The sequence below is a fragment of the Stegodyphus dumicola genome, chromosome 3, assembly GCF_044657685.1.
Source record: "Stegodyphus dumicola isolate Sdum_Otavi_A_Nest chromosome 3, ASM4465768v1".
In the NCBI taxonomy this organism is placed as follows: domain Eukaryota; kingdom Metazoa; phylum Arthropoda; class Arachnida; order Araneae; family Eresidae; genus Stegodyphus; species Stegodyphus dumicola.
In genome coordinates, this window is record NC_140770.1 from 72,560,917 (window position 1) to 72,573,169 (window position 12,253).

Here is a 12,253-nt window from a genome sequence, read left to right on the forward strand (position 1 = left end):
AAAAGGGATTTTAGACAGTTTAGCCTAATGCCCACTCCTAAGTGAGAAATTTTTTAAAAAATGCTCATACTATACGTTTGGTTTATTTGATTTTAGCGAAGCACTTAAGGCTATCTGCTTAAGGAGCGGGATACCTTTGTGGATAGGGATTATCGTGCTCAGTTTTATGGAATTTTTAGGGCATACACACTTATGCCCGACTGTTGATCACTTACAATTAGCGAGTTAAGTATAGCTTTATGATATATTTTTTCTGAAAACGCGTGAAATAATTATTAGATCGGGAAAAATAGAAAATTATATCATGAAAATAAATTCTTGTTCTAATATAGCACAATACTGTTTTAACAATCGAGCTACAATTATTTTCAGGGTTTTATGCATATTTTTGGAGCAATTAAAAAAACTCTGTAATTGCTAGTGATATAATTATATTCCTACTTCTTTAACACTTAATATTTTCTGACTCATATTAGGTTGTGAGACTATTAACTCAGATACTTTTGTTCCACGATTTTTAGCCGCTAATATAAATTATATTCTTCCTGAAACATGAACAGTTTTAACACTCTATGATTAAATTACAAATGTTGATTGAGAGAACTAATATTGGTCTATCCTATTTGCTCTTTGTTTGAACACTAAATCAAGAATAACATCTTTAATAAATTTAAATAACGCTTACAAATAGTTCAACTAGCAAAGCAACTCTGCTTTTATCCACGGAAAAATGACTTGAACCAGCGTCGCGTGCAAGAGAACACAGCTGCGTTCAAGTAGTACAAGATTACGTCATCAGTGTGCGAAAATTTGCGATTTAGTGCATCTTTTAGAGCAGCTTACCAACGGGGGGGCGTAGCTCAGATGGTAGAGCGCTCGCCTAGCATGCGAGAGGTACTGGGATCGATACCCAGCGCCTCCACTTTTACTTTCGGAATATTTGCCTTCATATCTGTAATATAAATTAACCCTTTTATCTGTAATATTTTGCAGTGACGTGTCAGCATGTCCGAGATATTTTCATACAGCTTTTAGCTCCATTTTTTTAATACCTTGGAGCTCTGTTACTTTTCGTAGTTAGCCATAAAATCTTGTTCATTACACATGAAGGTAGGAAATACTTGAGCTTGTTGTTGCCAATCAACTGTGCAATCATTCTTTTCTCTTTTTGTAAAGAAAAAAAATATTCAAAATATATTTACAGTTCCACATCTGAATTGAACATGTCAAAATGTCACGAGTTCTGTTCGAAATTCAAGTATTCACCATTTTAAAGATGGTCAGAGCATTCAAAATATTTTAAAAGTCCTTAATGTAAAGCGCTCAACTATCTTTGATGTATTAAAATGATGGAAAAGGCGTAACACTCTTCAAAATTCACTGAAGTCTAGACTACATTCCAAGCTTGTGCACACCAGCGACCGAGCGTGTGGTTCCAACATGGGTTCGATTCTAGGCTAATGGCCTGGCTACATGGGCGTTTCCGTGGTTTTCCTAATATTTTTTCCATGGTTTTCCAGGGGTATACGAGACAGTTTCATTTAAAAATTCCTCCACGAAAGAATCCCTTCCCTTGGGCAGATAGCCCGTGGGTGCTTTGCCATAATTAAATAAACCAAACCATTCCAAGCTAAGCCGGAGGAATCGTAGATTTATGCTAGGAAATATTAAACAAAGCCAGAAGATTAGGACTGTAAAACTTTCAGGGAATTTAGAAGAACGTTTTGCAATAGAAGTTAACCGCGAAACTCTCAGAAAGGTCACAATGGGCGGTCAGCAAGTAAGAAGTCCTTCGTCAACAAGAAAACAATGGAAATACGCGTCGCATTCGCAACATCTATGGTAAGAAAAGATTTATTACATTGAAATAATGCTATATTTACGGACTAATCAAAATTTGATATATTTGGGTCCGATAGACAAATTTCTCTAAAGAGAAAGCATTTAGTTATTTAATTCACACTTTTGAAATTTAAAAATTGGTGTGAGACTTGCCTACTGACTTACCAGTTACAGGTCTTTTCATGAGTCTTTATACTTGCCCGGTTAACTAATAACTAAGGTAATTTTCCTTTCTGCTTTTTTTCGATCTTGAAGAAGAAGGACCTTTGTCCAGTTATTCTCGAAATCGATACAGCTTTATTCAAAATCTACTCCCAACTAAGGAACTTTAAGATCTAACTTTAATTAATACATTATTAAGCCTCAGTAAGTAATTTAATTACTATTCCGTGTTATCCCACTGGGTAAAAGGTTAAGATGGCTTAATACCGGTAGTTCATATCTGTTCCGGTTCTTGGCGAACGAGTTCATTATAGGTATTTTCAGGGTTTTTCGAATGTGATATGATTACGAACTGAGTATTCATAGAAAAGAAGAATCAAATCATCCTTTTAAGGCACATATACACCCACCACTGGCAAAGTGGTTAATAACACTGAAGAATTCTATTTCGCTTCAATTCGAAACCGGCAAAAAAACTGGCAGCTTGGGTGTTTTCGCTATTTTCCCCATGTATAATATAAATAAATCTCCTTTTTTCTTAGAAAGGCTCTCCATTCCTCCTTCAGGCAGATAGCACTCAAGTATTTTGCCTTTTTGAAGTAACCCAACGCTTGTAGAGACATCAGGTAAATTTTCGAAGCCAGAGAGATGAAAAATTAACAACCGCCTTCGCCGGGATTCGAACCACGGATCTCTGGAATACCGGCCCAGCGTGCTACCGTTACACCACGAAGGCACGCTAGGGAAGTGGTAGAAATACCTTATACTAAGGTAGATAAAGTAAGTAATTCGTTATATTCAAATATAGCAAAGGACCCGCTAAGTCAGGTAGCCTTCATAGCTCTGCCATATTAAAATAACTCAACCCTAAAGCGAATAGCTTTTGAGTATTTTGCAGTAATCGCGTAATAAACAATTATTTAACTCTGTCCTTAATCAGTACTTCAGTTTAGTTTTAGTTTTTATACGCATTATTGTTTTAGTTTACAATACAGTTTAGCTCTGTTCTAATGGTAAAGGTTAGGTAATCGACAATAGAGGCGTTAATAAGAAATTTCTATATTTATTTATTAATAAACACAAATTATTTAGAAAATCTTAATAAATTTTTCCGTAAAAATTTATACATTTATCTGTCTTTAATAACTTTCTAAAAATCAGAGGATTTGTCGTCTTTCTTCGCCACTATGCTACTGCTCATTTCTTTAAAAGGAGAGCGTGAAGAACGTTCGAGTGCTATTTGAGTTTGCCGGAGGTTTCGATTACCGTTTGAGTAACATGAATCCATCCCTGGCTCGATACCTGGAGAGAACCAATTACATTAAATTGAATACTCCATTGCCTTTCTCTGTTCGCGTAACATTCACCTAGGTGCCTCATCCCATCTCATAAAGCAATTCCGTCACCCGATGATGCTATATCAGGCGGGGGCTGAGCTATGCAGCTGGGAATTGATTGCCACCTGCAGCATGGCTATGCAATTTCCAATTTGTGTGGAACCTTCCATACAGGTGCGCAAACTTGCTCATTTCACCGCTGATTTACAACCGTAAAGTCCCTTTCATAGGGGTGCCAACTGCCCCTTGGGAGAAATTCGCTGTCAGGGGGCCTTCGTGGTAGGTATCAAGTGAAAGTCTTTTCAGCGACGAGGGTGGGACGAGGTACTTGTGGTCTCAGGGAACTGAATTAAGGAGAAAAGATTTTCCATTAATGGGCGGTTAACACCAGGGTGTGAATTGGAGTCCTTTCTTTGTGTTTCCGGAATTCATGAGAAGTTATGCAAGGCGACAGTGTCGGAAACATAGAGGTTTTCTTTTCTTTTTCTTTATTTTCCCTGTAGTGTGGAAGAGTGGTTGGTGCCTCTGATATGAGGCTCTATTCTCTATTCATTCGCATGGAATTTTCAGTTTCACACATACTTCCACAGAACACAAGAAAGCTAAGAAGGTTAGAAAATTTTAGGAGGATATAAGCTGCTTCTATTTCATGCGATTTAATTTCTAATCTACAAAGTCCCGATTTCCTTTATCAAAACTAAGCGTACAAATAACAAGAAAATTTTAATCTTTGACTACAAAGTTAAACTTAATTTCACTAAATATTAACTGTTAGAATATGGATAAATTATCGTCCAATTATTGTCTTAAAATGAAAAAGCGCAAATTTAGTACAGTAAAATCACTGAAAATTTATTTGTACACCTAGTTGCAGTTGCGATTCAAGTGTTAATAGAACTAAGCTACAGCTTCCTTGGAGACTGAGAATACTACAATATCTTTAAATATTTGCAGAGCAAAGAAAGTATAAATAGAAACTTAATAACACAATTCCAAAACAAGCCGTATTTTTAAAATATAAGTCACTTGCAATGCCAGAACTCATCGAAGCAGTAAAACAATTATCCAATCGGTGGGTGAAAACTGGAGGACCACGAGTTGAATTCCCAATATTTCTCTCTTTCTAAAATTAAAATTCTTGCCCATTATCTAAACTCGCTTAATCTGTATTTCTAGTGATAATATAAGAAAGATCTGTCAATTATTATAACAATTACACCACGTATTCTTAATCCTAGGTGAAAGATAACGAAAATCCAAAGCAAAATGTCTATCAAAATATTTGCTTGGTATTTTAAGTGTCAGACCATTCCACGATACCTGCATTGCGGAAATAAACGGAGACGTTCAGAATGCCCAAAAACAAAGAACAAAAACTCTAAAATACCTCTTCTGTTCTGGAAAACATATAAAATTATATAGTGAGTGTTCGGCATATCTTGGAATGTTAAAAATCAGCGACCTAAATTATCTTAAGCAGACTCAGGATGAAACGTTACAGTTAAATTTCTGTTAATAAATCAACCGGAAATATGAAAACTCCTTTATGAAAAATTCAAATATTTGCACAATATGATAAGATATTGAGGTTAATTTATGCACTGAATAACAAACTTTAAAACGTACACATTTCAGTTAAGAAATTATATAACTAAAAGCACCAAAAATCACAAACGCACAAATGAATGCTGAGAACTCGAAAATTAAAATTAAATACTTGCGATCAGATATGAATAGTTGTATAAAAACCAAAATCACAGGTACATTTGCATTAAATTAAGTTACTTAATTTTACAAAATTTTCCCTTCCTTTCCGAAATTTTGCAGCTGTAGTTTGGTTTTTATATTTTTCTGCAAAGGCAAGCTTTTGATTGACACAGATTCAAAGGGGTTTTGTATATGAAATAAGTTAGAGGTTAACCCTTTAAGTGGCAAGGCAGTATATATAGGCATAGAATATTTTTGTGATATCTGTAAAAACGTGCATATTAAAATACGTCAAAGAAATTAAGGCAATATATGAAAAGCACACAAATCCAGGTATGAAATGCCAGGAGAGTTTTTACATTAAAATCAAAAAAATAATTTGTTCTCATTGGGAAATTTGTGCTTTCTTTGTGCAAAAACCCTGGCCGCTCAGAGGGTTGTAGCGAAAAATATGATTTATGGACTGACGGAACTTAGTGTATAAAAAAGGACAGTCTGGCCAGTGTAAATTTTCTTTATTCTTGTGAAGCACAATATTATTAAGAATTGCACAACGCAATGGGCGCACTCAAAACGCCTATTCATGATCATATCATGGCACCAGGAAGACCTTATTTACATCTTTATAACAATTTTTTTTCGATGTATATATATAAAAAAAAAAAAAAAAAAAAGAATGCGCAGCAGCTAAAAGCAAGTAGGTTGGTAGAACGAAAGCGAGGGAGAGAATGGGACGTACCTAAGATGAAAGCTTGGTCCAGAATGATTTAGTTTTAGCTCATATTTGTCCCAACTGCAGAAATGCGGTATATCAGTTTTTAGTTTTCAAAATTATAATTGGCTGAAAGTTTGTCTAAATGCCCGCATCATCAGCGTTTTATAAGAGTCATATGGCACAGATTAATTTTGAAATTACCCAGAAAGATTTATTATAAGCAAATATTATTTTTAGGTTGGAAAGGGGAAACACCAAATTAAAATAAAGAGTTAAGGTACTATTGCAAATAAAAGTTAGAATTTTGATTAATTTTTTTTTTTCTTTTACACACACATATGTATATTTAAGCCATTATTTTTAGTCTCTTCATAGCATCCAACGCCTTGTAGAGTCATTAGGTGATTTCGAAGCAGGAGGCAGGAAAAATCGGCATGCCGTCGCCGGAACTCGAACTTGGACCTCTCGAATACGCGCCGAAAGTGCTACCGTTATACCAGGAAGGCATGTGGAAAGCAAGGAGAAAATACCTTACAGCCTCTTGGTTCGAAGCACTGAAGTTCACTATGTTGTTCACTTCTCGTCTTCTTCCTTCCTGGATTAGAATGTAAAAGAAATTTAATATTCTGATGAATCTTAAAAGAAAATATTACTTATTCATTGATGCTGTATTCCGAAACTCCTTTACACATTTTTCATTTTAAGTAACATCCACGCAATATGCAAAATCGTCATATACCTAGCAGCGCTATAACAGGATGAAGCCTCTTTTAGACTACCGCTACCGGTTCCAGAGGATTTTGATCTTCTTTGGGGGTGGTCGACTTGGAGACGATTATTGCTGTTTATGGCTTTTAAGCTGTTGGAATCTGTTAAAGAAAGATATTGAGGTAGAAATGCGGTTTATAGGTTTACTGATACCGTTATAATCATGAAATTACGATTTAATCATTACAAGAAAAAGTGGTAGAGGCGTTTTTGAGAAACATTTATTTTACATTTCATTTCTGTAATGCTTAAGCGAATAAAATTTAACATACGGAAAATAGATCTTATGTATAAGGCAGAAACATTACAAAAATTTTATTTTGAAAATTCTGTTTAGGAACTCCAAAAACAGTTCACTGCTTACTAAAATATTCATCTTATGAAGTCGGCCTATTTGGTTTGGTTTAGTTGATTATTCAGAGCTTAAATTGCGCCGAAGTCCACCGGTGCCCGGCTCGGGTACTTCTTAGTTTTTAGGACATAATCTAATTCTAGCCGGAGCGAACCGGTGCCCTAAATAAGTAGGCTCCAGCATTTTTTTTATGTAACTGAATAATTATTTCATTAGAAATTTGATCTCGAAAATTTTATTTTTAGCAATAACATTATATAAAAAATCGCTTATTCAATTTTAATTTATCTCTTTACATTTTATTTAATTTTAATGATTTAACTACTCTAATCTTTAATTATTTTAATAAATAATAATTAATTAATTAGGAATCGATTTAATAAGGATTAATAAATATTTATTATTAATTAATTTGATACTCATTAAATACTTAATTTTTAAATTACTAGTGATTTTAATAGTCATTTTATTTATTTATTTATTCTTGTTCCTCTTTCATGACGGTCTTCCATAGGGCTACTATTAAGCCCTGAAATTATGACAAAGCACACTAGGACTATCTGCCTAAAGCGAGGGATGCCTTCTTGGAGGACTTTCTAAGGAAAATCCTATTTGATTTTATCTTTTGGTAAACCACTTCTACTCCGAAAAACTTGAACTACTTTTATGAAGTAAATCGATCATCTAGGCCTTTTTTAAAATTACGATCTAATTGTTTTATTTTCCTGCGTAAGCTTTTCCTTCCATCAGAGTATCTTCTTCTTCTATAGAAGTAAAAATATTGGAATGCTTTTCGCAAATGTCTTTCTGCTAATCAGTTTTAAGCCGAAGCTTTTCTTGTTGTTGCAAGTTTATGTCTTTGCACCATCTAAATGTTGACCTACCTGCACGACTTAATTATCAGTTATTAAATTTATATTGCATATGCATGCAATCAATAATTAATGCTACATTTTTTGAACATTTCTTTATTGTATTCACACCCACAGTATTCTCTGCATCTCTGATGCATTCATTTATAACAAAAATGAAGGTTTTGCAAGTAATCCGCATATATATATGTGATATTTTAATGCTGTCTTAGTGGCTGAGGGTGAAGGCAAGATGATGCGGCACAATCTTTATTTTCCCCCATATCAAATTATTTCGTAGTAGGCATACGTTTTGGTCATAGCTGAATACAATAATTTTTATGTGCACTGGTTTTAAAAGTACGACGTAAGCATCTTAGACAGGAAAGCATAGCAGCGCGGAGATGTTTGCATGGCAGAAGTTAGGAAAAGGAATGATATACTTGCTCGCGAAGCAGTATTTATACTACGTAGGTGCATGTGTATAGCTAAGCTGAGATTCGTTAATTTTAGGCTTTCGTTCCCTTTTTCAAGCAGCATTATGTAACTTGGAAAGACCTCGAATTTGGAAGAAAAGATGAACTTAGGAGGAGAACATAAAACTTAGAAATAGTCAATGAGGTCAATCATTTCTTAGCGCAACTATATTTTATTACATATATGTAATAGATTCTGTAGTGGAACACAGACGGTTGAATCCGTAATGAACAGCGAGATGTTTGTTTCGTAGAACGCGGAAACGTCGATTCACAATGAGTAAGAAATTTGACAGTCAAGGTATATCTAATTCAATTTTTATTTCACAAACATGTTACGGCCACAAACAAGTAGGCACACCTGTTTCAAAAAGCTCAAATTTTTGACAGATTTTCAATAAAAAAAAATGGAGCAGACAGACTGTAGTTCAGTTAGGCAAAAGCGTAGACAGCAAGTGCGTTATGTTCAGGGTGAAATCTTAATTCAGACAGAGTTAGTTTTGGTTCTCAATACATTTTGATTGGATAGCTAATATTGCTATAAATTAATTATTAGCTGCTTCTATTTACATCATCAGAAGTATGTAAGAGTCATATGACATAGATTTTTCTCGAAATGACGCAGTGCAAATAGAGATTACTATTTTTAGAATATAGAAGAGAATTACTTTTCGCTGCTTATTTAATCTTTTGCATATTCTTTATTTTTCTTATATATATATATATAATTTGTAAGTATATTCTCAATATAATCTCAATATTCCCAATAAAATTATTATTAAGTGTGCACTTAATAATAATTTAATTGCCTATGGCAGCATTTGAACCACGGATCTTCCCATTGCTAGCTGGGCGCAAGGAACGTCCTTCTGTAAGTTCTTTGCATTAACAGCAAGACAGAAGCAGAAAGGAGAAAGAGATAGTTCCTTACATTCTTCCCCACTTATGGAGCGACTGACAAGAGTCACTTAGAGATGGCGACGTCCATCACATTTTAGTTCGTGTACTATGTAAAAGCTATTTTTTTTTTTTTTTTTTCCGGAGTCTGGACACATAAGAAGTGAACTATGTCAGAATTCAAACAACTAATCTTCCAATTTAATGCATAGATATACTAACGATTTACACCATGACAGGACCATGGGAAGCACATTAAGGAGTGATTGTCTTAAAGAATATAATTATCAATATCGATATTTATTTATATTCTAAGAAATAATGACACAGTCGGAGGTGGTCGTCTACGGAAGGTGGTCACTATGAGGGGTTCGCAATATTTATAATAAAGAATAACTTTAAATAAAATTCAACTGAGTAACTAACACATCAAAACATTAAAGAAGTCAGTTAAATTCCCTTGTTCTGATAATCTCTCTCAAATGATCAAAATGCCATAGTTAATAAATCGAGATATTAATCTTAAATATATTTAGATAAATATCCTAACTTATTGACCATGGCAATTTTGAAAGGTACTTAGTGTCATTAATACAATATTAAAATTATATCACGTATAGCCAGTCACACGTTGGCAGTTCCTTAACTCAACGATATCAACTTATTTTTCAAAAAGTTTCAAAAGTATTTTTCTAATTTCAAACAAAAACTCTTCACATAGATTTGTCCAATCTTATATTCCCTAAAGGCAATTATAAAATATAAAAAGGTGACAAAAAAAAAGTTCTGAGCGATGTTTTGATTACCTTACATCAGTCTGAGAACTAATTATAGAAAAAGTTTTCACAAGCGCTGTCTCCGCAATAATTAGTGCACCTTTTTGAAAAATCTAGCGACAGATTTCCATATCAGATTCAAAAATCTGAATACATTAACATAATTAGACACTGTGCATGTACACTTTTACAAAGAATCCAATATTGTTAATGTGTTGCCGAGAAGTAAAAAGAATAAAAATTATTCTTAATTAAAATCATGGAATGATTTTTCTTTTATTTCTTTCTGAATTTTAAAGATCATAGCGCACTGTATTTTACAAGTTTTTAACTTTCATTACCGGAAACAAGTGGTGACACATGGTCTTTTTTTAAATTTTAATTATTTATTTATTTTTTTTACTTGTCAGCTTATATTTTAGAGCGTAAAGCCTAAGAAGGTACTTGCACAGGACTTAAAAATTTTCTTTTTTTATTGAGGAATTTCCCAATATAGAGTCAATGTCCTGAAAGGAGATAGAAAAAGAAAATACTTATATTATTATATACATTATTAATGATAATGCTCCAGACTTAAAAATATTTGTATGTTAATCATTTATATGAAATTCATGTTATTTTAAACTGTCTTTACGAAAGCTGCAAAGTCTAGAGATTTAAATGTAGATTTTTTATTATAAATTTACTTTTGCGCAGTTTTACTCAACTTGGTTTTCTTTATTTGTCTGCTTAGTAGTCCAAAGGGGCTTTGTCCCTGAAGGACTATTGTTTTCGTTTTGCGGTTTTGCGTTAGTTTACTATAAATGTCCGTTTCACTTTTCAAACTGTTGCCACTAAATGTTAGAGTCCTCCATTATATTTGAAGAAATTAAATAATGAAAAATCTACCTAAATGTATGTATATTTCTCGCATTGTGATAAAACAACGGTACATAGAGCCATCGAATTTTGAATGACGTAATCCTCCTACGAATATGGTCACGTGGAAGACCAAATTTGAAATTTGGAATTTGTTTTATTATTAATTTCATATTTTGTAAAACTTTAACGAATTTTTGATTAACAAACTCAAAGATTTCAAAGCGAGCAATGACAACGTTGTACAGAAAAAACATTTTTATCTCCAGCGCGCCAGACTCTGTATCGGAAATTCTAAAGGGATATGCTCAATTTAAAACTATTTTGTGATATTGCTCTTGAACTGAATTTTATGGTTTAAGTGCGAAGAACGTGATTTTTAATAAATAAAGGTAACAGACAAAATGTTTAAAAAAATGCTCCTTTGGACGTAATTTAAAATCTGAAACCTTTCAGATTTTTTTATTTTGTTGGTTTTGTTTTTTAGTTAACTGTTTCTTTGGTTTAAATTTTGAAATACATTTTTGACGCCATCCTACCAAACAAAGTTCTTTCATATTTCATTCACGGGTATGTGTTCCCGCAACAAATAAATTCGATAAAATTTCTTTTTATTTAATACTGAATTTTTGTTATATATCCTTTTTTAAGATCAAATTACTGATCTCTGAATTTTGGTCATTATACATCCTAATTGTTCAAAAAATAATCCTTCAGATTAAGTTTTTCTGGAATTTCTAATTTAAGCTATCAAATTTTGAGAGCTTATCAAGAGCCGGTTGATTATCTTTTTCAAAATAAAAGCGGAATGTATGTTGCAAACGAAACTTCGAAAAATGGAACTGTAGACAAATATTTAAATACGCTACCAAATGTACGAGTCAGAAAACATAGATTCGTTGGAAAAATATCTCTTTAATTAAAATTTATAATTCATTTGTCTCATTAGCGCATTTGAATATTAATAACGTAATTTTGGGGAACACATAAAATATTAAATCCTAATATCGGAAAAATCGATCCTGAATGGCAAGTATTATAATGATACAGTATCAGTCTCCGATACTGATATTGGATATCGATATCGAGAAAATAATGCTTATACCTATATCGCAGTAGCGTCGTTCGTTCAGATTATAGTTATACCGCCAGAATATCGTTTACATATATTCCTTCTCTTATTGTTCGATAACTATTGGAAATTCTCAAAAGATGATTAATCAGATGCTAATTTAATTATTAGAATGTTGTAACAGAGATTGGAAACTAAACTTTACTTAAAATTATTCTATTGTATTTTGCAGTGATACTCTCTATATTTTAACTCTCTCCCAAAGAAGATGTGTTTCTATTTCACTCAGATCATGTTAGAGATCTAAATTCTTCCACTCGAAGGGGAGGGGGGTAAGGAGGATGGAGGCAGACTCTGGCCAATTCACACAGTATCAGAAAGACCTGCATATTTCAGATCATTTTAATATTTGAATCGTTTTAAACTAAGCAGTTGCCACA

The 12,253-nt window shown here is 33.2% G+C and overlaps 1 non-coding gene across 1 annotated transcript; it reads left to right on the plus strand.

Annotated features, from left to right (window-relative positions):
* Positions 1 to 849: 849 nt before the first annotated feature.
* Positions 850 to 922, plus strand: TRNAA-AGC (transfer RNA alanine (anticodon AGC)). Its single transcript has one exon. It is a non-coding gene; the product is annotated as a tRNA-Ala (tRNA).
* The last annotated feature ends 11,331 nt before the right edge of the window (positions 923 to 12,253 follow it).